The sequence below is a fragment of the Malaya genurostris genome, chromosome 2 (genome assembly GCF_030247185.1).
Source record: "Malaya genurostris strain Urasoe2022 chromosome 2, Malgen_1.1, whole genome shotgun sequence".
NCBI classification, from domain to species: domain Eukaryota; kingdom Metazoa; phylum Arthropoda; class Insecta; order Diptera; family Culicidae; genus Malaya; species Malaya genurostris.
Window position 1 is genome coordinate 320977754 of NC_080571.1, and position 27801 is coordinate 321005554.

The 27801-nt window shown below is 36.7% G+C and overlaps 1 protein-coding gene across 1 annotated transcript in view; it reads right to left on the bottom strand.

Annotated features, from left to right (window-relative positions):
- Positions 1 to 27801, bottom strand: part of LOC131431283 (centaurin-gamma-1A) — a 378759-nt gene that overhangs the window by 196892 nt on the left and 154066 nt on the right. The gene's annotated exons all lie outside the window — the stretch shown is intronic.

Genomic DNA, 27801 nt, shown 5'->3' on the forward strand with positions numbered 1-27801 from the left:
ATCACTTCACTCCGGAATCAAAACGATCGTCATGTGAGTGAACAGTAACTGATGTACCTCGTTCAAAGCGCCTGAAAGCAAAACAATCGACTGGAAAGGTTATGGCCTCGGTATTTTGGGATGTGCGTAGTGTAATATTTATCGACTATCTTGAGAAAGGAAATGCTATTAACAGTGAATATTATACAGCGTTAATGAAGCGTTTGCAGGCTGAAATTTCAAAGAAATGACCACCTATGGCAAAGAAAACAAATTTTGCTTCATTAAGACAGCGCACCGTGTCACAAGTCAAACAAAACAATGGCAAAATTATATGAATTTAACTTCGAATTGCTCCCACATCCACCGTATCCACCAGATTTGGCTCCCAGCGACTACTGGCTGTTTACAGACCAGAAAAAATGATCGCCGGTAAGAAATTTCGCACGAATGAAGAGGTTATCGCTGAAACTGAGGCCAATTTTGAGGCATTCATTCTTTTAAAATTGATGTTTGTCCTGAATAAGTAGAACTTTTGTAAAATGAGTAACCCTAACCAACCTAATTCTAATGATAAATTTTATCATTATAACATTGATTGAATTGAAGCAACAGCTACATGAGCTTTATCGATTACATAAAAATGTGTCCAAATTATACGGCGAAGATTTTATTTTGACTCTTTTGTAATTTTTTCGAACAGACTACAGTCTTTGCATTACATTCCTTTTGTGAAGTCGGACTTAGATTTTTAGTGTGCAGCATCATCCTTCCAGGTCGAAACTCGAACATACACAGTCAGAATAAAACTCATGGAATAACAAAAAAAAAACGAATCACGCACAGCCAAAATTACTAGTTAATTTGCATTTGCATTCCTTTGATGCTAACCTAAGACCGATTAAATTTTCGTTATCAAACTTTTCGCTGGGAAATAATGTCTGTGAACGTCCAGAAATGGAAAAATTCCCATTAGAAAACTGCACCAGACGTGCCGAAATACCCATTTTTCATCCGCCAGCCAAAGAACTCCCAGCCCAAGTCAAGCACCGCAGGCATTAGGGTAATAAAATCTAGCCACACACTCAGAGAAATTTATTATTCAAATAATTTATTGCACCTTAAATGCGCTTTTTGGCTCTTTGCCGGTGCAACAAGACGAAGTGCCTTTGTGTATGCGTTTGCACGGAAAAGGTGTATAGGATGAGGACACACCGGTGTCCCCATCCTACGGAACCCGATGTACCAATGTAAGCAGTACATACAGGATCTTGAATTGAAAAAGAAATTAAAGTGTGATTAAAAAGCACTTATAAATATTTATTGCCTTACATCGGCGGTTCCCGGCGACCGGCTGCGGCTGAAACTATCCGGGTTCTTTACTTCTACTAGTACTAGCCATCAAACACGAATAAATCTTCCCTCGGTTTTTCGTCCGACCATGCGGGATATTCGATCTGGCATCCGCAGCGAACAATGTAACCGATAATTGATCGTCGTTAGGCGGCCGCGGCTAAATCCGCGTTGACAAGTAGTAAGCTTCGCATTTCGTTTCGTCTGACTGAAAAAAAATTCCAACTTGCAATTTGGCCCCTTGCAACGAATTTGGCAATTTCGGGTTTTTCGTTTCGGGTAAAGAAACAAGTTCTTCTTCGTGCGTCGTCGAGGTGCGTTTGTGTCCGCACGATCGCCAAAATCCAGCCGGCTGTTGTTATTTCCGGGTAATGGGAATTTAATTTGGCAGGATTGTCTCATTAATCCTGCCATTCAAGCGTCCATCACCTGGTAGAGGCGGTGATGTAGAGAGAGAGAGAGAACTTGGTTTTAATTTTTCGCATTTTCTCAGACAGCGAACGAGGAAGCGGTTCTTCAAAACCGAAGCCGGAAATAAATATTTTGGTTAACCTTGGATTGTGGACTCGTCGTCGTTGTCGTCGTCTGTCAGGATGATGCGGTCGGTGGTGACGGAGTTGTTTGATCCCTGCTTTCAATGATTTCGGTTTCGGCAGGGCTGCGACCAAAAATAAATGATTTCTTTCGGGAAGGATTATGAGCGAAAAATTTGTGGGGTTTATTTTTCACACCGGCACGAATGGCTCTATTTGCACAAACCAAGAAGAAAAAGCCCGGTCGCAACTCTATCCTATAAAGGAATTCCAACCAACAAAGATATCTTTATTTGAGATCACACATTTGGATTAATCGTTCTTTCTTTTTTTTCGAAAATCAAATTGTTTTGAAAAAAAAACTTTGCCCTTCTTACCGTAGACGAAATAAAAACAGTATCATTGACGGAGGGTTCAAAATGTCTTCAATGTTATCGAAGAAAGTTCGAAAGCAACAGTAATAGCGCATCGTTCCCCTTCGGGAAATCATAACTGTTCATTGAAAGTGATATTTCATATTTCGCAAAATTGACGAAGACGTGAGGAACAAAGTAACAATGAATCGTTCGACTGATGAGGATTTTTTTCCGGTTTCGAAAACTATTTTTTTCCTTCTTCAAATAAAAGAACTGCAGTTTGACTTTTATAGCAGTCAAACCTTCCCATATTTTTGGTGAAATTATAGCCAGATAAAGAACAGCTTTGAACATAAATTAAACGAAATTTTCCTATTTCTCGATACCATTAGGCGGTGACTAATGGGTTGGGAAAGTGTCGAATTTTATATGAGCGAAGTCGATTTTTTTTGCTTTTTTTGAAGTGGCAATTTTAGCATGTGTCGTTACTGTCGTTAGTAACATTCTCTCCACTTCCTTTTTACACAACAAAACCCTCGAACAAATCTTCCCAGCAAACTGGTCCAAAAATCAACAACAACAACAACGGTGTCGTTCTTTTCGGTTGAACAGTTGGCGGTTGCACGGGTTAAGATCGTTATCCACGGCATAATCCGTCAATAACGATGTATTAATTTACATATGTTCGTTCCTCGAAGATGTCGAGAAACACACACACGGCCAAGAAAAACAAACAAATCTGCAGTTGCGGAAAAATGCTTCCGGAGGGCTGTAGGAGGGAAAATTGGTGAAACTCTGTTGCAAAGCAGGGGCTCTGTCTGTGTGCTTCAAGGCATTCACATTCACGTGAGTAGCTAATGGCAGCAGAACGCAAATCTTTCCTGCCGATGATGACTGCGGATGCCGTGATGGACTACGGTACGGAAAAGAATACAACCAATTACTCGTGCAATTGATTGAGAAGTAAGAAGCTCCATTCAGGCAACCGGGGCCCGTTCGTGCCGGTAAGAACTGAACTGCAGCTGGTTGGGCGAAAAAAGGGTTTGAAATGTTTTCGTAAACTGTTGCGCGTTTGTTTCGTCTACGGTTTGTGTTTCTTCTTCGGATGGCGGAAATATGTTTCGCTGTTTTTTTTTCTCTCAATTTCTGCAGATTGATCTTGATGTGACCTAATATTTGCTTTTCATTATCGAATGAATGAACGTTTCCGGTGCGGTGATGATGATCAAGTTGATTCTTTGAGTGGCGGATATATTTCCGATTTGATCTAAGAACTAGTGTTAATATTAAATCAGTTTTTTTGTATTCATTAAAATTAAAGCATGATATCAATCTAACAAATTCTATTGCTCATTTGTTAATTTATATTGTTAGAATATTTTGTTAAGGGAATCCCCAATGGAGCTGAGATTTTAATTATCTTCCTCAAACAGTTACGAAACCTTCTCACTTTTCTACCAAGAGATTGAATTTATTATTCTTACAACTATCGTAATCTAAGCCAGGATACCAACTTCTTTAAATATAAACAGTTTTTCATATACATTATAAAGCTATGTCCATTTAGAATCCGGAATAATAAAATCATCTGTATCTCGGTAATGGATTGACGTGCAAATAAGATTTATACATCAAAACAAAGGTAATTCACTGTACTTTAAGCAAAAAACTATCAATACAAATCATTTCTCTTCGTTTCTGAAGAAAATTCGCACTTTCTTCTTGATTCCTATCATCAAACGCTGCACATCACCGGACTCTACTTCCTTGGCAAATTTGTTCCATTATTGCCCAAAATCTCTCGATGGGCCGGAACTGTGGGCAGTCGCTACTCGCCAAATCTAACCAAAACATCACGAGACCTTTGTGGGCTTTAATGAAAGATAGTAGGCGGTTTTGAGGCATTCTTCTTATACTGCTTCATGTCCATAGTCTTATTCGTCACGAACACTTTGGTCTTTGCTCCGCAGCTGTATATCCCTTGCCAAATCAACAGTGTTTTGGTAAATTTGTCCATAAAAGCCAACATAAATTATGCAGGAACATTTCCTCGTGACGTAGGCATGTAGAATTTTTGACCAGGAAGCTGTCCGAAGTCAATTTTGACGTAGGTTTGATCGTCGATAAGCAGGCATCCTTGGAATTCTTCGGACAATACCGCTAGCAGCAGCGTACTTTCGTGCGATTTCACTATCGGATAGTCCAGGGTTTGCTCTGACAGTTCTCAACACCTTCTGATTCAGCTTGCGATCATATGATCCACTACTGAAGAAGTTATAACTAAATCAATTTAAAGTTTTTCGAGCAGTTATTTGAAAAGTTTTTTTCGAGTAGTATCTTGGAGCAGTTTTTTTTACTACTTTATTGTTTGTTGTATGTGTAAAATTGTATATTGTCTATTATCTGCTATCTATTATCCATTGTCGATTATTTATTACCTATTATCTATTATCTATTATCAATTATTTATTATTTAATATGTATTATATATTATTTATTATCTATTATCTATTATCTATTATCTATTATCTATAACCTATAATCTATAATCTATAATCTATAATCCATTATCCATTAACTATTATCTATTATCTATTATCTACTATCTACTATCTACTATCTACTATCTATGATCTATTATCTATTATCTATTATCTATTATCTATTATCTATTATCCATTATCTATTATCTATTATCTATTATCTATTATCTATTATCTATTATCTATTATCTATTATCTATTATCTATTATCTATTATCTATTATCTATTATCTATTATCTATTATCTATTATCTATTATCTATTATCTATTATCTATTATCTATTATCTATTATCTATTATCTATTATCTATTATCTATTATCTATTATCTATTATCTATTATCTATTATCTATTATCTATTATCTATTATCTATTATCTATTATCTATTATCTATTATCTATTATCTATTATCTATTATCTATTATCTATTATCTATTATCTATTATCTATTATCTATTATCTATTATCTATTATCTATTATCTATTATCTATTATCTATTATCTATTATCTATTATCTATTATCTATTATCTATTATCTATTATCTATTATCTATTATCTATTATCTATTATCTATTATCTATTATCTATTATCTATTATCTATTATCTATTATCTATTATCTATTATCTATTATCTATTATCTATTATCTATTATCTATTATCTATTATCTATTATCTATTATCTATTATCTATTATCTATTATCTATTATCTATTATCTATTATCTATTATCTATTATCTATTATCTATTATCTATTATCTATTATCTATTATCTATTATCTATTATCTATTATCTATTATCTATTATCTATTATCTATTATCTATTATCTATTATCTATTATCTATTATCTATTATCTATTATCTATTATCTATTATCTATTATCTATTATCTATTATCTATTATCTATTATCTATTATCTATTATCTATTATCTATTATCTATTATCTATTATCTATTATCTATTATCTATTATCTATTATCTATTATCTATTATCTATTATCTATTATCTATTATCTATTATCTATTATCTATTATCTATTATCTATTATCTATTATCTATTATCTATTATCTATTATCTGTTACTTATTAACTATTGTCTATTGTCTGTCGTCTATTGTCGATTAACTATTTTGTATTGTCTAATGTCTATTGCCCATTGCCTATTGTCTATTATCTGTTGCCTATTACCTATCGCCTGTTGTCTATTATCTATTAACTATTGTCTATTGTCTATCGACTATTTTTTTTTATAAGAGATATTTTTATTCAGATCTATTTGCGTACAAGCTTTACGTGGCCGATTGAGCTGAGCTTTTAGCGAAAATTTTTTTTGTTTTGGATCTCGTTGTCACCCTTTTTCTAGGGGGAGAGGAGTTTCCATTTCCCTCCTGCGAGGATTGAGGGGCAGTTTGTTCGTGGTTCGTCTCGTCATCCATTGCCGTGGTATTGTTGTTGATTTCGTTGCTAGTTGCTGTAGATGCGCCTTGTTGTACATTGTTTGCAGTTGCTGGTTGGTTGGATGGTAAGCTGTTAACTGCAGCTGGTGTACTTTGTTCTATAGGGGTTACGTTGGATGGTTTCGTTGAAGGGGATACTTCACTGTTGTTGGTGACTGTCACAGGTGTACTGGGGCTGTTTGGGGTTGGTGTGAAGGAAGCACCGTTGTCTTTAGTGTGGTTGTCTCCTTGTCCAGTTTATCACATGGCTTACCGAAATGAACAGCTTTTTGGCATGTGGCCATCTGATTGTCATATGTAACAAGTGATTTGCACGGGATTCTTGTATCCTGACCGAAAGTTACATAAGAAGGTATAGGCCTTTTCAAGCGCATGCGTAACAAACGTACGCCATTTAGAATACCGGGGAAAAAGTTCTTCCACTATTCTCTTTCGATAGAAAATCTCTCCGCATTGGGACATAGTTTTACGAATATAAGGATCGATGACGCTTGAGGGAAGATCATGTACACGCACTTCTATAGCACTATCTTCCATATATACTGGAATGTTGTACTTAATGTTCTCGTGCTCCACATAATGCACATTATTATTGTCTTTTGCGAATTGAATTGCATCCAACTCTTTATAAAACTGGATGTAAACAACATTATTGATCTTATTGCATTGAAGTAAATACACACGTTTAATGTCAAGATGCATTTGCTCCTTAAGCAAACCTTCAATTTCTCGTATCGAAGGTCGAATTTTGCAATGCCTGAAGTCAACAATAATTGTATTCTTTCGTACCGGCGGTAGCTTTTGTTCACTCATTTTTGAGGTCGTTCTATTGTTCACTACACAATACTGTACTTGGTTTCTTTCGTCCCGAACGTAAGCGGTTTTGTTTTATCGACTGAATTTTGAATAAAATAAAAATAACAATGTTGGTTAGTTTTGCGGTAGTCGGCTTCTGTCGTCTATTGACTATTGTCTATTGGATATTGTCTATTCGTTTAGGGTCTATCTTATGTTTGTGCTTAGAGTACATAACCGTATTTACTTTTCTTTTTTCACCGTAAGCCAGTAAAACCGTTGCACTTCGGTACAAAACAAAAAGTGTTTTGCAAATAACATTAACTTTACGTCTACTTAGTGGTTTATGTTGAACTTCTAGGTGGCATAATATAAACTGTTGTGCACTGATGAGTCTAAGGCGAAACCTAATGAAAAGTATGCGACTCAACTTCTAGACTGACTTTGTTCGGGGAATGATTACAGGTACTATTAATCTCCCAGCAAATTCCAACGCTTACTCTAGTAGTGTGAGTACATTCAAAACTGCATGAAGGTAATCTTTTATTTACATATAGTTTAGTGAAGATCAAAACTGAGTAGGTTACGAATGGACGATTTCAATTTTTGTTAGTTCAATAGACTATTCCTGTGCTTGCTTTTATGCGTGTAGTGTTAAATGTTTGGGACAAGACAAGCAACTTTTAGACAAAGACTTTCAGATAGCCTCCAGAATATTTCAAATGTTAGACCTTTTAATGATAATTAATTGCAACGAATTACCAATTACCAGTTTTACCAAATTCAACAGCAAAGTATAACACAGAGTGCAAAAAAAAATAGTCTCTACCAAAAAGACCTTCCTCAAAAAATAAACTGCTATAATCCCGTAGACAAACAAAACAGATGCATTCCCACAACAAATTGATCCTCATTAATTATAGAAAATATTTGAAAATTTCCCACCACAAACTACTGTCCAAATTGCTTTGGTTGCTAGTAGCAAATTAATTCGCCCTTAAGCAAACGAAATATCACGCCTATTTTGTATCGACTTTATTCAAATATTTACCCAAACAAGTTTGTCCGTCTAAATTCACCGAAACATCCGTTGGCCGCTTGCACAACGGATCGGTGCAGTCAGTAAGTACGATGTAGCGAAGGTGTTTTTCATCCCTCCCTAACGGACGTATAGGACGACATGAACATACACACGTAATGCCTAGCAGAACCGTGGGCCATCGTTTGCAAAAATGAACAAATATTGAGGTCAATCGAATCGGTGATAAATTGGCAAACATTTATCACGGACTGGCGGCTGATGGACCAGGACCTTCCGAGGCTAGATCCGGATTGATGTATTGCGGTAGCAATTTGTCAGGTTCATGATTTGATCGGGTCCATCCCCGTTGCAGGACGAATTTATTTTTCTGTTAATCATCATCATCGGTTAGCCCACGGGATTCCTTACGGCAAGACCCGATGTCGATGTGCAGCTGTACAACCTTTGACATGAATTTCACGTAATAAAACAGACGTTTGTCTCAACCGGCCCGAAACCGGACACTGAAACCTGATAATCTGGATAGTAATCCGTTCGGTTCGGACTCGAAAGGTTACACAGGAAAGGTTAACAATCTGATGGGAATAGCTAAACTGTGTGCGCCGGTGCATTCGATTAAATAATCCTTTCGCTCTAATGAAAGCAATTGCCGAGAGCTCATTGACCGTTTTTCGGGGTTCAGCTACCGGTCGAGAGGGGAGCGGAGTTGGATGGTCACTTCGTTTGGGTTTTTGATATGTACATGTATTTTGTTCTGCAAATGGGAAAGCATTCCCATCCCGAACCCTGCGGATTTTGATTGATGGTAGTCTCGATGGCCACTTGAAAAGGGTTATTTTATTACGGTTTTATTACTTGGATTTTGTTTGTTTGTTTGCCTATGTGCTCAGCGAAGGAATATCGTCAGTTATGTGGAAGTGTGAGTTAAAAAGATTTCCTGGAATGTTTTGTTCATTTTTCGTAGATTAAGATTTCAGGATAATCGAGTTGATAGGAAGTGTAGTTTTGTTTCTTTTCCAGGTTTTCGGTTAAAACAAAACACTCACTGAACGTGTCGGGTTTCAGTTCGTTTTGATCTTTATTAAAAATTCATAAATGTTAATTCATGCAAACATATCCGTGTTTCAACTCTTCGCCCAGAGTACCTATTTTAATGTCTTAACTTTCATTCGCATCTAACCGAACCAAACAACAGATCAACAAATTAACACATTAAAAAGCTTCCTAAGCATAACACAGCGTAAACCTTTAACGACATGAAGCACTTTTCGATTCGAAACTCCGAAAATCAACGAAGAGTAACTAATAGTTTCAAAACAAAAATCCTCATATCCTGCTCGGGGCCACGAACAAACATCACCCGACTGCATATTCAGCTGCTGTCCGTCTTTCCGAACAGCAAATCGATGGGTTTGACTGTGCTGCGGGGGAGATAGCAATCGAATAGCATAGGCGTCCTGCCGCGATGATGATGATGATGATGATGACGATGATGCAGTGAAGAGATAGTGCAGAAGCAGCAGGATATCGATTGCAGCTCCGTACGTACGCCACTTACCGTAACTGGGTTACGTTAGGCTAGTGACCCTTTCGGCCGGTTCGCAGTTCATCAAATATTTACCTCACATAGCGGCGTGTTTACCTGCTGTCTAACAACGGCAACGGTCTGTCTGTTAGTAGTTAGTTGGTCCGGTTATGCACTTTTTTCAGTGCAATATGGAAATAGGGCTATTTTTTCTTCGTCGCTGCTTCCCCCTCATCGATTGCTGACGTATTTCTCTGTGTGTGTTTTTCCCGAGTGACGATTCCGCGGTAAGAGTGCCCAGATGACTGTACGAGCAATGTACTGACCGGTACAGTATTGGAAATGAATTCACGTGAAATGCAATTACCATCGACGCTGCTGTGCTGTGACGCATTGATGAGCTCAGCGCAGAGCCACCAATTAGGGACGCTTTTGTATCGTAATTGGAATCGGATGTAATTTTCGATGTCAATCGCCGGATCTTCCTGTTTTGATATGACTATTTTTTCCTGGCCTGTCTGTTGTTGATTGCGATAAAGGAATGGATATTTGATTGGAGTGTTTTATATCCGGTGCGGGATGGGACGTGATCGTGTTTCGCTCCGGGGAAACGTTTTTGGCAAGAGGTCGCAGATTTCGTTACATGTTTGATGTGGAAAAAAATGTGAACCTTCTTGTTATATGGTTTAGGAGAAATGAATAATTATTTACATAAACTGCGAATTGATAATTGCATCGTTTTTTTTTGCGGTTCTTGCTTATAACACGTTTGCCAAAAAAAATCTTCGGTCTGACAAAAACAGAAAACTGTCGCTAGGGGCTAGATCTGGCGAATATGGTGGATGTGGAAACAATTCCAATTTAAATTCATGGAATGTAGCCATCGTAACGATAAATTAATGATTGTCCCAGAAATTATGGACGCAACCAAAATCCGCTGCCATTTCGCAATGGTTCAGAATATGTCAACTTTCATGGCTGCGTCCAGTTGTTTACACTATTCTCTAACCACTTGTGCAGTAGTTTATTCGTTTTCATTAGTTTGTTTCGAAATGCGTGGACTTTCAGTAGAACAACATCGAAAAATTGTGTTCAAATGGTGCACAGAACGCGGACTGTCACTGAGAAAGATAGCAAAAATGGAAGGAGTCAGCGAAAAAGCCGTGCGAAATGCAATCAGGAAGTTTATCCTTTGAGAATAAACCGAAAACGGGTCGAAAAAAAGGTTCTGCTAACCCTCAGTTGGATAAACGTATACTAAAGGCGTTCGATCAAAAGAAGGAGGTTTCAGTTCGGGATGTGGCAAAAAGTGGGCACTTCGAAGTCAAATGTTCTTCGTGCTAAAGAACGTTTGAATCTTCGAACCTATAAGAAGCAAAAACAACCAAAACGTAGTCCGAAACAAGAAGCATCGATCAGGCCGAGGGTTCGAAAGCTGTTCAACACGATTCTTGCTGGAAATTTGAACTGCATAATCATGGACGACGAAACCTACGTGAAACTCGATTACAAATCCTTGCCGGGACCACAATATTATACGGTGCGAGCAGGGCAAGTGTTAAACCAGTCCGAGATTGAAGTCGAAAAATTAGTTAAGAAAGCTATGGCCTGGCAAGCAATTTGTAGCTGCGGTAAGATTTCGAAACCCTTCATCATCACTGCTTTTTACATTAAGGAACGTTTACAAAAACGACTTCTACCCATGATTCGAAGCCACAAGGATCCTGTTGTCTTCTGGCCAGATCTTGCTTCTTGCCACTACTCGAAATCAACGGTTGAATAGTATACTGGCAAAAATGTCACTTTCGTCCCAAAAGACATGAATCCACCAAATTGCCCACAATCTCGACCAATTGAGGAATTTTGGGCATTAACGAAGGTACATCTTAGGAAACATGTCTCGGCAGCCGAAACCATTCAACAGTTCGAAAAAGATTGGAAAAAAGTGTCAAAACTTGTCGCCAAGAAGTCTATGCGGAATGTAATGAGGAACGTTCGCAAGAAGGTGCGCCAACTAGTCTACAATGGCTAAGTAGCAAATGTTGAGAATAATAATCTGTTGTTGTAGTCTAATATTATCAGTATATCGAAAAAAGTTTGAATATCTAACATATGTGAATTATTTACAGCGAAATCAAAGTGCGTCCATACTTTCTGGGACAGTCTTTAGTAGATTCAGGACAGGATTGAAGCCGCATCCGAAGAACCTGCTCGTACGGATAGCGAATCGGATTCACAATTCTGATATCTAACCCAAACAGAACGATCAGTTGATTAATCTTAAATAATTTTGATCGAATATAAATTGGAAACTGGAAGTCGGACATTGTTTGATATTAAATCTTTGTGCCAAAATTTGTGTAGAATAGCAACTCCAGTGAATAAACCTTGAACATTTATTAGTTGTATCGAGAAATTTCCACTTTTTGTGCCGTATCGAAAGGACCAGGGATCGAAAGCTGTTTCATCGAATTCCATTTCACCGAAAATCGTTTCGTCGAGATCCATTTCGCCGAAAGGGTCATTTGGCCGAATGCCATTTCGACTAGTCGTATAATTGTCTTAATATCGTCTTGGAATTTATTTAAAACAAAGAAAGTAAAATAACAGAAGTAACGGATAAATTAATTTCCCTGTGTTTAATTCAGAAAGAATATACTGAGGTCATTTTCTACGCAGGGATACGCACCGCATAAAAAAACCGCAAAGCTACAGAAGTTTATTTTCATGTCAAATATATTAGAAATGCATGAAACGTCCAGATCTGGTACAGTCGGAAAAACAATTTTTTTTTGAAAAAATCGACTCTGGGACTGAGATTTCCGAAAATGAATTTTTTTATGTCTTAGAAATGCATGAAAGGTTGAGATTTGGTGTAACCTTAAAAAAAATATGGAAGACAAGACTGGGATTTAGACAATTTGAGATTGCGTAACTTCAGAAATCCACATAAAAAAACACAAAAGTGAAGAAATTTTTTTAATACCACATGTCTTAGAACTGCATGAAACGTCCACATCTGGTCTAAACTAAAACAAACAAAAAATGACTCTGGGACCTAAAAAAATTTTTTAGTTTGCCGAAATCGAGATTTTTCTTTTGATACCAAATGCCTTAGGATGAAGCCAGAGAGAAAGCGACAAGCGACGCGTAGCGAAGCGATGCGAAACTTGACAGATCGCACGGTGTCGCGCGGCTGAGCTCCGTCCATTCAAGTTCAGCAGAAAAAATGACAAGTATGTCAGAGTGAACTTGATGCGTTGCGAAGCGACTACTGACCGATCGCATCGCACTCACTCTGACATACATGTCATTTTGCTACTGAACTTGAATGGACGAAGCTCTGCCGCACGACACCGTGCGATCTGTCAAGTTTTGCATCACTTCGCTACGCGTCGCTTGTCGCTTTCGCTCTGGCTTCACCCTTAGAAATGCATAAAACGTGGCAATCAAGTATAATCTAAAAAAAATATAAAAAATCGAAAATTTTCTGTGTCAGAGAGTGGACTTAAAAAAAACTTTCGCGATAACAGCAGATCTTGATGTTTCATGCATTTCTAAGACAATACAAGAACACCGGATAACTTTGAAAATTAGCGTAAAAAACCGTGTAACTTCGGAAATCCGCCTTAAAAAAGCAGCGTAACTTGCGAAATCCACGTAAAAAACACATAAAAAACGTGTAAAAAAAATATCAGTGTTCTCTGTTATATGAATCTTCTGATTGATTTTCCCTCCTCAGAATGGAATTTCCAAGGAAGTTAGTTAACTTTATTAACGACTATGTATCAAAGTATTTGCTTTGGTATATCTGTCAGGACTTTTGCGGTATTTTGCCGTTCACTAAGTGCAGATGAACAAATAAGCGGATCATTTCTTAATTATTATACACGAATTATACCTGATTGGATGTAATATGTCAGTGCAAATAAGGTGACTCTGATACTTCACCATACTTCAGAAGTTCCGGAATCCCTCAGGGAAGCCATCTGGGATCGTTCATATTTTTACTATATGGGAACGATTTGAATTTATTGTTGAACTGCATGAAGCTATCTATTTCCGATGATTTTAGACTGTTTCATCTCATCAATGATCTCAATGATTTCAATTTCTTGCAGTCTCAGTAAAAATATATTCTATTATTGGTGTTACGATATTAAGGTTTGTTCCCAACAAAATCTGGACCAATCGAATTTTCAATCAAACAAATTGACTATTAGTTCAATCTAAGGTGTATTTTTTATTCAGTTAATTGTGCATTATTAGTCATATAAAAACTAATTACAGTTACTTAGATATGCTGCATGAAGAAACTACGAACTTTTGAGTTTACTCTAATTTAGTTTTTTTTGTCCAATATTTTCGAAGCTTATTTATATTGAGAGAGTTCTCTCTTCACGAGACAACTCTCATTTTGCAGTCAGCATTTTTGCAAAATTTCTTATTGCTAGATCTGGATTTTAATTGATTTTTGCACATGCTCTTCTTTCGACACCATCTTCGGTCTAATAGCTTGTATAATCACCAAAAATTGATTCTGCACAGTGAATAGACATACACTCATCACTCTACGAAACGCATCGATGAAATATTTTCAGAAATATACGTATTTAGTGGTGTCCGTATTTTGACGCAAACAAGCCTTAGAATGGTGAGAAATGTTTCAAAATGGTTCGTCATCTCCTTCTCTCGCAAAAGAATAACGATCACGTATGACTATATTATGTCTCTCCTGTGCCGGAACGTACACTTTGCTAACAATATAAACTGATTTTCGTTGATTTTCGTACGTTATCACCGTTTTACAAGGAAATGGTCCATCTTACAAGGAAATGGATCCCGCACTAAATAATGAAGGAACTGAATTTTTGGCTTGTTTTGCTGTTTGATTCTACGTTAGAAACTTTTAGAACGATCCGATTTATTCATTCATCTTTTATTTATTAATTAAATTTAAAAAAGCCAAACTAAAGTCTCAATGATTATTTCTAAGAATATTCATAAAATTTGTTTCTGTGCGACTGAGAAATGGGAATCGAATCCCATAGGTAAACCGGTACGGTACGTTGGTTACCTGGTTAAGTTCCATAGTTAGTTCGACCGCAACTCACGAATCGATCCTTTTTTTCATTTCATCATAATTGGAGAGGTGCTGGTCAGCCAGGCAATGCTTCATCAACTGGAACAAATAGTAATCGGAAGGAGCAATGTCTGTGCTATACGACATGTGGGGTAGGACTTCCTATTTGATTTGCGTTTCTAAGTATGTTTTTATAGGCTGTACAACATGTGGGCAAATATTGTAGGGGTGGCAAAATTCTTTGCTGTATTTATAGATGTATTTTGGCCTTTTTTATTGCAACGCTCAACCCAAACGAATCAATTATCGTTAGCAAATTTCCACCGTGATTCTTCCATTCGGTTGCAGCAGCTCAATGCAAAAAACCTTTTTTTTGTGTAGTTGGAGCAGTTGTTCACACGTGAAATAAAACGGCGTTCGATGTCCCTCGACGTCAACTCATACGGCATCCAGTTGCCTACCTACCTCATTGTTTTTAAACGTTTGGAAATGGCTGGCTGGGTAGATCGGAGTGGTTTTGCACATTTTTGTTCGGTTTGTTATTCGTATCTCAAATTCAAATTGTCACTGTTAAACCGTGAAAACCACTTTCGATGTGTTCATAGCAATAAAAAGTATTATTGTTTGCGCTTCAGCAAAATGACACTGAAACTGTATGACAGTAGCTTTCAAACGCATATTGGGAAAGGAAAATCAGGTTGAATCCTCTGAAAAAGGTTGAAACCGAAGCCCAGTCTGTGCAATTTGACATTTTTTAAGAGTGTGATTAACTTTATCACGAGAGATCCATGAAGAAAATGTCTGTTTGATGACCCTTAGACATAGCATCAGTTATAAGTGTCGTGAGCGGTTAGTAGTAGTGGAACTCTTCGGCTTGTACTGTACTGCTCGTAGTGAATAAAAATTGGCTCCAGATCGACCAGCTCAAAGACCTTAGGAGTGACACTAAGAAAGGTGATACCACGATGATTGTCTGTTCTGCTAATCTCCCTTTTTGTAAATAGAGATCTTATAGGAAGACTTACAGATAACAGGGAATACTTCAGTCACGAGTGAGTACATGGAATGAGAAGTCCCTGGCCTAACAAAGAAAAAGTCGATCTTTTACCGTGAAAACTTTTTATTCTTCAGTATAATCTCCTTCTAGAGCGATACACTTCACCCATCGGTTCTCCAACATTTTGATGCCCTTTGAAAAAAAAATTAATCAAGGCCTTCAAAATAGGCTTCCGTTTCTGCAATGACCTAAGCATTCCACGAAAAATTCTTTCTCTGGAGAAACCTTGTCTGGTTTGGTAATAAATAATAGTCGCTGGGGGCCAGGTCTGGAGTATGCGTGGGATGATGGACCAATCCGTACCGCAAGTAATTCAATTTCACAGTTCTGGACACGAAACTCGTTTTTTTCATAGATTGATGACAACTAGAACTCGTCTGACACGATCAGCTGTTATTCAAACACTAGTGGATAGATTGCATGGAATTTGATATTCGGCTATCTAGAAGCTTGTTCTCAACAAAAATTTGCACGGTTCACGTCTTTTCTGTGAAAGGCCTGGGACTTTTAATTTCGTGTAGTAGTTTGAGATATAACCAACCATTGCAAAGCTAAACCTACAATTTGATCAAAGCTCAACTATTGCTTTTACTGTGATACCAAAAATAGGATCGTATGAAACAATTTCTAAAAACATTTTGAAAACTCTAGAACTTCATATTCGGTCTTTAGGTTAGCAGTCATTAATTTACATACTCATACTCGCTTTACGCATGAACGGGTTGCTAATACGCTGTTCTTGCGACAAAATTATCATTTCTGTTAAAAGATTATACTCGACACATAAATCTTCCTTCTAAGGTCAAACATTTGCATGTTTCCGTTACTACAGTAGCTTAATAATAACCTCAATTGACAACAAGGACATTAATCGCAATCAACCAAATCCTTCACCTCAACGTTGCTGCTGCTGCTGCCCTTTCTCGTATTGCTACTGGAGGGGTTCATAAATCAATTCCACCGCATTTCAATCGGAAACCAATTTATCCTGATTAGATGCGATTTAAATTCATTTTCACGTCGCCACCGGAAGCGCCATACTTTCTTACACACTCAGTCTCAGTCTTTCTCAAGTATTAAGGCGTTTCGTTTGGCGCTTCAAAGAAGAAAAAAAAACCCTTTGGTAAACGATGAGATCTATTGTGATGCTGTGACCTGCTTTCATATTTCGATATTAAATAAATATAACAAACAACGCACGGTTGCAGTTGGCACGCCGTTAGAGACCATAATCGGATCTTAGGAACAGAGCGGAAACGATTGCGTTGATCTTTCTAGACTCTGTGTTCGCAAGGGTCCAACCAGTCCTTAGGATTCAATGTTCAATGCTCAAGGAGCAACGCAAAAGCCATAATTCTTCTAAATATGACATCACGTAGAATAGGTAATACCGACTAATCCCGGCGCGACGGGCTGCTCGTTTTAAATTTCACACAAACAAAAATATAAATATTGCTGGCTTTAAATTCAGCCGAGTGGACGTGGAAAACATGTTACAGGACGAGGAAAAGGATTTGCACATTGGGACGCGAAATTCGTCAGGGATTTGCGGATGAGTTATTTTTTTCGGATTGTCAAAGCTAATGCTGCATCGCAATTAGTGAGGGTTAATGCATGAAATTGCCGCAATTTGCGAGTACGTGAAGTTATTTAGGGTAGTGGAAAAATTCAGTGCACTGGTATTTTTTTTCGATTACTTTGAGTACCTTTTTGTCGAAACAGAATTTTCGTGGCTTCGGACTCCAATGTGTATGATATAGACAAAATACTGAAATTATTCTTATCATGATGATTTTTAGCGTTGGCAGGATCATAACACTAGCCATTCGATTGTCCAGTAGATCAAGAATCCTACTAAAACTATACCTCCCGATGTCGGGAAGTGATTTTAATCGAACGAAACATTGGTTGGTTGGTTGGTAAAGATCCGCACCTGACACCTGAGCCAGTATCAGCCATCATCACTTGCTTTCACATTTAATCGTAGCACAATTTTCATCGTAGAATCAAATTTCCCGCCGTCCTGAATTCCAGCGAGTTATTTCCACCGCAGAGGAACATTTTACAGTACACAGGATGGTACCCCATTAACCTAAATGCTAATGACATAAATCCATTAGTCTTATCGCCATTTCGCTGACATCTTTATCGGTTCAACTGTAGCTACTACGGGCAAGGAAGCAAGGAAGTGAGATAGTGTCAGTTGACGAAAGATGGGGATGAAGATGATGATGATGATGGGCCGTGAAAATTCATCCCACTCGTGACGAGATGTTTGCCACTTGCTCGAAACGAACTCGAGAATAAATTCGCAACAGAAAAATAATTTCCGACATTTTTCTATCTCTAGAAAAGTTTTTATCAGTGCAAATTTATGACAGGTTAAAATCTGACCCAATTTCAAGCTCAATGAAAAATAATTAATATTACTTTCTGTTTCCCAGAGCATCGTCATCTGACTACCACGTGTCTCAATGTCTTAGCCTTGAGCTCGGTCTTTGAATTTGAATTTTTTTTTTTCTGCTAAAAAATGTCCTTGGGCCAAACTCGACAGAACACAGTCCCAAAATTAGGTGATATAAAAATGAACGCGAACCGAATCTGGTGCTGGTGATGATTGTAGCATGATGATGACGATGATTATGATGGTTGCTTGATCATCAAATCCGCACAACCCGTGAGGAGCAACCGAAAAAAGAGTAGAAAACGAAATATAAGGGATCCTTTCGCCAAAGTCTGGGTCATATCAGGACGAGTTGTTTTCATTTCATTTCGTTTTCCCCCTTCCAAACCGGAGGCGATGACGGGGGGTTGGGTGCTGACGGAACATCACCTTGTATCACTTTTTTTATCCTTAGCTTGATTTGCGGACGGTTTCTGCAGGGAACAGGCAACAACAACCATCAGCATGAAAGGTAGTCCTAATTCCGATCAAACGTACATCCGACTCTCGATGACGGTAGCGGATCCGTGTAACGAAGTAGAGCGAAGAGAAACCGTCTTGAATTGTTTTTGTTTTGTCTTGTTCCTGATGCCTACAGCAGACCTATTTCCGTGTTATTGCGAAACCGTACCTACCGCTTTTGGCAAAAGGGAACCGCACCAGCCACTGCCGTCAACCAGGATTACCCTCGGTGGATGTGATTGTTGTGTGTATTGGTATCGTAGACTACCTTCCATTGATTCAACTGTTTTTTTCTGGTTAACGCAAACGACTCATGTCGGTACACGGTTCTGGTATGCATAAAGGGTGCCAGGGAGTCAAGGGAACCACCGATGGGTCCTTATTTTTCGTATATAGCTTCGAGTGATTGCTGATATAAATGAACCTTAATCATCTAGATTCGTTCTGTTTACTGTTACGCAGAAATTGTAATTGTGTAACAAGAAAGGATCAATCTTGCCACAGGCTAGCAAATGTTTTTCTTCATAAAGACTGTACCAGAAAGTATGGACGCAATCAAAAACCGCTGCCATTTCGCAATGGTTCAGAATCTGTCAATTTTTATGGCTGCGTCCTGTTGTTTACACTCTTCTATAACCACTTGTGCAGTTGTTTATTCGTTTTCATTAGTTTGTTTCGAAATGCGTAGACTTTTAGCAGAACAACGTCGAAAAATTGTGTACAAATGGTGCACAGAACGCGGATTGTCACTGAGAAAGATATCAAAAATGGAAGGAGTAAGTGAAAAAACCGTGCGAAATGCAATCAGGAAGTTCGGTGAGCATAACACCTTCTTCGTGCTAAAGAACGTTTGAATCTTCGAACCTATAAGAAGCAGAAACAACCAAAACGTAGTCCGAAACAAGAAGCATCGATCAGGCCGAGGGTTCGAAAGCTGTACAATACGATTCTTGCTGGAAATTTGAATTGCATAATCATGGACGACGAAACCTACGTGAAACTCGATTACAAATCCTTGCCGGGACCACAATATTATACGGTGCGAGAAGGGCAAGTGTTAAACTAGTCCGAGACATCGATTGAAATCGAAAAATTTGATAAGAAAGTTATGGGTTTGCAAGCAATTTGTAGCTGCGGTAAGATTTCGAAACCCTTCATTACCACTGCTTCAATGATCAGCGAAATATACATCAAGGAATGTTTACAAAAACGACTTCTACCCATGATTCGAAGCCACAAGGATCCTGTTATCTTTTGGCCAGATCTTGCTTCTTGCCACTACTCGAAATCAACGGTAGAATGGTATACTACCAAAAATGTCACTTTCGTCCCAAAAGACATGAATCCACCAAATTGCCCACAACTTTGACCAATTGAGGAATTTTGGGCATTAACGAAGGCACATCTTAGGAAACATGTCTCGGCATCCGAAACCATTCAACAGTTCGAAAAAGATTGGAAAAAAGTGTCAAAACTTGTCGCCAAGAAGTCTGTACGGAATATAATGAGGAACGTTCGCAAGAAGGTGCGCCAGCTAGTCTACAATGGCTAAGTAGCCAATGTTTAGAATAATATTCTGTTGTTGTAGTCTAATATCATCAGTATATCGAATAAAATTTGAATATCTAGCACTTGTGAATTATTTACAGCGAAATCAAAGTGCGTCCATTCTTTCTGGGACAGTCTTTAATTAACTATGTATATGGTTAGCTAGAGATGTCCGAAAATAAAATTCTGAGGAAAACTTCAATAGAAATAATTTGCAAAACCAAACACTGAAAACATGGAGTAGTTGGAATATTGTTTGTGTAAAGATTCGTAAATTACGATTCAAAACGGAATAGAAGTTCCAGAATTTGTTATCTTGAATTGAAAGTTCGAAATTGTAGAATTAAGACTTAAGATTTAGGATTGAATATTCTGAATACAAAACCCAAAATTAAGGATTCAAGATTGCTGATACGTGATCCTAGATTCACATTCAATAAACTATAGATTCATGATACATTAACTGAGAATAAGTGACAAGAAAAATAAAAAAATCTTAAATTTATTCCAAGACTAAATGTTCAAAAAAAAAACATGAGGGCGAGGTCTGCCCCGTAGTTGACGATATCTTGCAGGTGCTCTCCTGGCATTCTCGATGCATGTACAGCCAACTGTTTTCTAAGCCTTTTGATTTCAGCCTGCTTGGAAATTCATGTATCTGCACCATTCATCATTCTCTACTCTCGAACACTGGAACACACCGAATGCGAAATTCGTATAAAATCCACCCTTAACCTGTCTTTGTTTCTCATGGTTAAGTCGTCGACAGTTTCGTGTCGTGTCCATACGATTTCCACATGGAATCCAACATCGTTCGATCTGCCAGCCACCATAAGCCATTGTCCTGGTAGAGTTCATTGTCAATTCTTATCTCGCAGCTCCTTTCCTAAAAAATTCAAAGACCTCTTCCACAACTCTACGATCAACAGCAAAAATATTAAGGTTTTCCAGCAAGTCAAAACATTAGCCATGCAATGATTCTGTACTCTATGAATCGGCTGCAAAGTCTGTTGATACAGAAAGGCCACATTCCACAAAAGGAATATAATGTAAAACACAAAATTCAAGATTCAAAACTCAAATTTCAAGATTCAAGACTTAAAATTCTAGATTCCAAATTTAATATTCAAGATTCAACATTGAAGGTTTTATACTCAAAATTCAAGATTCAGGGTTCAAAATTCAAAATTCAAGACGCAAAGTCAAGATTCAAGATTCCAAATTCAAGATTCAAGATTCAAAAATCAAGATTCAAGATTCAAGATTCAAGATTCCAGATTAAAGATTCAAGATTCAATATTCAATATTCAAGATTCAAGATTCAAGATTCAAGATTCAAGATTCAAGATTCAAGATTCAAGATTCAAGATTCAAGATTCAAGATTCAAGATTCAAGATTCAAGATTCAAGATTCAAGATTCAAGATTCAAGATTCAAGATTCAAGATTCAAGATTCAAGATTCGAGATTCGAATGGCAAGATTCATAATTTGAGATTCAAAATTCACGCTTAATATTCAAGATTCAAGCCTCAAACTATCTTTTACAGGGATCAGGGTCATTTCGCCGAAAGCCGTTTTGCCGGAAGCCGTTTCGCCGAAAGGGTCATTTCGTCGAATTCTTCAATAGTCTTCATATTGGGATTGGAATTGATTTGAAATGAACACAAATGAAAAATGATAAAGTTTACTCCCGTTTTTCTGAACTACAATCGTACTTCTAAAATGATCCAGAAAAAATTGAATGATTTTTTTCCTTTCTTTTTAGTTCATAATCTTCAGAACGAAATTCCCAAGAAAACTTGTTGACATAATTAGAGTATCTACCAGGCTATTGTTTTTGTTCCCGAGTCCAAATGAAAAAAAAAATCGAATGTGCTTCGCCACATCTTTTTACTCGAATGCCATCCGACCTCGCTACTGCTCGTTCGGACCTAACTGAAGTAAAGAAACCTAGCTTTGAATAGACCGGGCAAACGAGGTGGTTGCAGGTTTGTATGCAAGAGGCCGCCGCTTCCGACGGCAGGTCGGCGGTCAACTCAGCTGGCGTCGCCTCGGCGGCTTAGTGCCACCGAGCCATCTTGGATTCGATTATGTGGCAAAACGAATAGTTAACTTGGTTGAATAACCAGAATTTGCAGTTTTATAATTCATTATGTGATGTAAACGAAATTGCCCTTTCGGCGAAATGACCCTTTCAGCGAAATAACCCTTGCGGCGAAATGACCTCTTCTGTGAAACGACTTTCGGCGAAATGACTCATTCGGCGAAATGGTATTTGGAGAAACGACTTTCGGCGAAATAACCCGCTCCCCTTTAACGGTTATCATCACTGCTTGGATACGGTAAGAAGGCACTATAAGTCTCGTATGTCAATATCGTGCGCAAGATAGCAAAGAAAAATCGATCGAACGATGGCAAGGTATGATTTGTGAATTCTTGCGTTTGATATAAGAGCACAATGGTAAGGCTAGAAAAGGAATCACATATATCGTGCTGTTCAATCAGTATTCGAATTAGAGCTCGATTTGAAGACAAACTTAACAAGAACGACTTGAACGATAAACTCGGAGTAAAATTAACAGGTATTTACAAGTAACGTTATAACATTCCTTTTGTGGAATGTGGAATTCACACTAAGAATACTTCGAGGTCGGTGCTCGAACACACGACAACACGGATTATAAGGCCAGCGTCCTATGCATTAGACAACACTAATTATTTGAACTACGCAAAACACTGTTTGGTTGTGCTCTACTAATGAAATCGGTTCGATAGAATATGATTTTGTCGTAAAGTTTCATTGATTTAAAATAAATTTACTTCAAATTTGGCATGCGTTTAGACAAAAACCCGAAATCAAGTCGTATCCGACAGTTTTCTTTTTATCCTAGACGGACACTTATTCTGTCTACTATTTGTACCCTTCATTAGTAATTGAAATTTGAATTCTCTCTTCAGACCACTGAAGAAATCTACAGGTAGAAGAAGAAATATGCATTTGTTTAGAGGAAAAAACAGTAAAATTATCACATCGGTAAAAAAATCTTCGCTCTAACAAATAATATTCACACTTGTTTTTCCAAATTTCGACTTTATTCATCAAATATATTCTCCTTGAAGAGCTATACAATTGGTCCAACATTTCTACACCACGTTTATACCAGGATTTCTTCTAGCCTCAAAAAACGCATTCGACGCAAATCTTTTTTCAGTAAGCTTATTTTTTACATCTTATACCAGAAAATAGTTACGGGTAAGCAAAATCTGGCGAATAGGGTGGATACGGTAGTAATTCGTATTTAAATTCATGGAATTTAGCCATCGTAACGATAAGATGTTTTTGATCGACAATGAGAAACGCGGCAACCCCAAACCGAGGCTTTTAGTTGTAAAGCTCTGGAATTTTCACTGTTCTGCAATTTTGCGTAAAAATCTCCAAACAACCAGATCCCCACTCCGAGAAGCATCCTGAGAACATTCACTTTTACCGGCTTTAAAACTCAAAGATTCCTGTTGTTGTTGAAAAAGTGTCTTACTTGGAATACTCAATAAGCATAGCCCGAAGGCATATCCTTTTTAATAAGTCGGTCAATAAGTCACCGATTTGACAAACAGAAGGCGCCACCTATTAAATTCGCTCTAGCATTCAATAGAGACAGCCTTCGGATTCTGGTTCCGGAATTACAGAGTGTAGGATGTTAAACATTTTCTACAGTAACTCAAAATTATTTCTATCGATAGTAAATTTCAGTAGAAGGCCAAACGAAGTGATAGTTGCATTCAGCTTTGGTGATTGCCGATAATGTGGCAGAAAGCGGCTCGATATTTCTCTACATTGCACAGTGGTTCAAAAGCGCAATTTCACGCTCTTAATTGATAACTCATAGGAATGATAGACGCCATCTTTTGGCAAATTTTATTTATGTGATTAATCCCCCTAAAAGTGAGATAAACATTTTATTTTAGTTCAGAGCTAACATAGGGGCTAAGTCACTTCGACAAAGTTGTGCAGAAAGTTATTTCAAACAAGTTTGCCGAAGGTACTATTCCCGTAACTTGAGTGTAATTCAAGATATAATGTATTTTCTGAAAAGGGTGTCCAAAAATCAGTTATTGTAAGAAAACATATATATTTTCAATTTATATGAGTTTTTCATGTTATACAAAGTTTTTCATCTTTAAAAACTACACAACTTTCTCGTACATACTATGCTGCTATCATTTCAGTTTACTGAAACAGAGCAATTTTTCATGTTTTTTTAAATAAAATTCTACCTTGTCTATTATCAAAAGGCGCAGGAAGGTGCAGATGAGACTGCTTACATATTAAACTACTTCAAAAGAGCTTTCATACCGTGGTTGAATTACTCGTCTGCGATCGTCTGCAGGCGAGATATGTTCTTTGTATTTCAGATCATATTTCAGTATATATTCATTACAGTTTAGTAACTGTTTTGCCACGACTTTCAAAAAAGTCATCATCAAATCGAATTAAGTTATGTCATCTTCTGGTAGAGAAAAGTATGATCAAAACTCATTTTTCAGTTATTTGTATTTATTTTAAGATAGCTGGCAATGTTCTTAACCAGCTTAAAGACTCTTAGCATCGTTCGACAGATTCTTCTTGGACTGTTTTGGCAATTCACGAATATTTGTAACCAAAGGATCCAATGAAACTAATTACCAATTCATGGGATCCCGATTCGTAAGTGATCTGGATTGCTCGCGTGTATAATACTCCCGACATATGTATAAAAGAAACTTCTTAATCATTATGAACAGTACAATATAGCAAGCGTTTATCGATCTCCATTTTAATTGATGAATAGAAGATATTTATCCACAGAGCTTTTCTATAGAAAAAACTTACCAAAAAATGACATAACGTAAGTTGACATGATGATTGCTTTTTTTCAAAGTCGTGGCTTCTTATCTCACTTTTAAAAAACGTCGGACAGTTACTTTCAAAAAACCGTCTGTAATTATTACTAAACTTTTCTATTTGTAGACTTCGATGTCCATAAAAACCTTTTATTGTAAGAGTTTCCATGGTAACAAATATATACTGAAATCTGATCTGAAATACAATGAACCTTATCATTGAAAATGTGAAGGACAAGGATATTTGAAAAGAACATATCTCGCCTGCAGACGATCGCAGACGAGTAATTCAACCACGGTATGAAAGCTCTTTTGAAGTAGTTTAATATGTAAGCAGTCTCATCTGCACCTTCCTGCGCCTTTTGATAATAGACAAGGTAGAATTTTATTTAAAAAAACATGAAAAATTGCTCTGTTTCATTAAACTGAAATGATAGCAGCATAGCATGTTCGAAAAAGTTGTGTAGTTTTTAAAGATGAAAAACTTTGTATAACATGAAAAACTCAGATAAATTGAAAATATATATGTTTTCTTACAATAACTGATTTTTGGACACCCTTTTCAGAAAATACATTATATCTTGAATCATACTCAAGTTACGGGAATAGTACCTTTAGCAAACTTGTTTGAAATAACTTTTTGCACAACTTTGTCGAAGTGACTCAGCCCCTATGTTGGCTCTGAGCTAAAATAAAATGTTTATCTCACTTTTAGGGGGATTAATCACATAAATAAAATTTGCCAAAAGATGGCGTCTATCATTCTGAGCAACTTTGCTGAAGATACTGTATCTCAAAAACCACGATCCTATGAGTTATCAATTAAGAGCGTGAAATTGCGCTTTTGAACCACTGTGCATTGCACAGTGGTCCGAAACGGGAAATTAGAGTGACAAAAATATTTTCACTATTATATATTAGTTTTTAGTAGTTGGTGTCTTCACAAAAGTTGTTTGTAATCAAATGGCGCTCCTTTTGATGAAAAATGTTGGTAGAGTGGTCCTCATTTAGATTGAAATCTGAAATCTAACTTTCCTAATTGAACTCAAAAATGATTTTATTGTACAATAAAGTTGTAGGAGATTTTATTTTGAGCAACTTTGCTGAAAAAAGCACCTCTATAGCTTTTCATTTGATCGAGTTACATAAATTTTTCCGAATAAAAGTAGGGTGGCTTTTGAAAATTTACTTTTTTTGTTCTAGCTTTTTGTGAAACGTTCTACGGAAAAGTTGTCTTCAGAAGAGTTGTTAGACTAATCATTGCGCACAATTTTGTTCAACCAAGCTTTTTCATATGAGCTGCCAATAAAAAGTTATGATTATTTTTTCATCAAAAACTAGTCAAGCTTCAAATATCAAAATTCATTAGATGCCAGATCGATAAAAATGTATTCTACACGGTTCCTGAAAAGTCATAGAATAAGTAAAAATTTAAGAGAAATTGTAAGGGTGTTATTTTTTAAACTTATTTAAATTAGTTTTAAAAATACCTTCAAAAAACTCAAAAACATTGCATAACTCTTAAATGCTTTAACAAATCAACATACTTCCTTCGGCAAAATGATACTATCCATATATTGTCCATTCGAGAAATGAGACACACAAAAACAACAGCCATAAATAGATTGCAGAACTATTTATTAAGGAAAATTGATGTAACTCGATCAAATGAAAAGGAAGCGCCATTTGGTTACAAACAACTTTTTTGAAGACACCAACTACAAAAAACTAATATTTAATAGTGAAAATATTTTTGTCACGCAAATTTCCCGTTTCGGACCATAGTGCATTGTATACAACATCGTCATTCTGGCAGAGCATTTTTTTTATTTTAAACAAAACTTTTAAGAAATCTTCTTGTTTTTTGAATTGGAAAATATAATGGTTTCAAATCTGTCAGAGCAACACTAGTTGTTAGATGAGTTTTGCCAAATTTGCATAATTTTATCTTATACCCCCATGACAGGGACACGCCCTTTCCTTGAAAATACTTTTATAACAACAATCTCTGAAAAGCAAGAAGTACATGTATCAAGTTTGGTACACTGAAATGAAAATCTTATTTATAATCATTAGATTTGTCATATGAATCATATGCAGAACATAATTTATAGAAGTTATATGGAAACTTATAATCTTTATTTAAAGCGTACGTTAAATCTAAATAGACGTTACCATAATTAAAGTTATAAGAATATCCCATATAATGTATATGGAAATCCGATGAAACCTAACTCGTTACATAATTTATATTCATTGGACATGTCTTATGAATCGTACGCAGATGGTATTTCACAAAAGACATATGACAACTTATGACCTTTAATGGAACTCTACATAAAATCTAAATGATGTTCAATAAATTTTATATCTTCATAATCTTTATGATATTGATAAAAATACCATATACAAGTTATGCGAAAACTCGATAAAACTTAAGCCAATGTAATTTTAATATTCATTACATTTTTCTATTAATCGCATGCTGATTATGTTTAATAAAAGTCATGTGAAAACTTAAAATTTTCATTGGAAGCGTACATCAAATCTGCAACAAGGAAGAAGTATAATGGAGTTTGTTTTTACGAAAGAATAGTTGTGAATCGTACTGCTTGAAGCTGAAGAAGGAGTTGTATCCTCGATATTCATCAACTGCTCCAGACAGTTTTTCTAGGAAGTTCCGTTATTTTAAATCGCTGACAAGACAGCTCATTCAATGTCGTTCAAGGATATG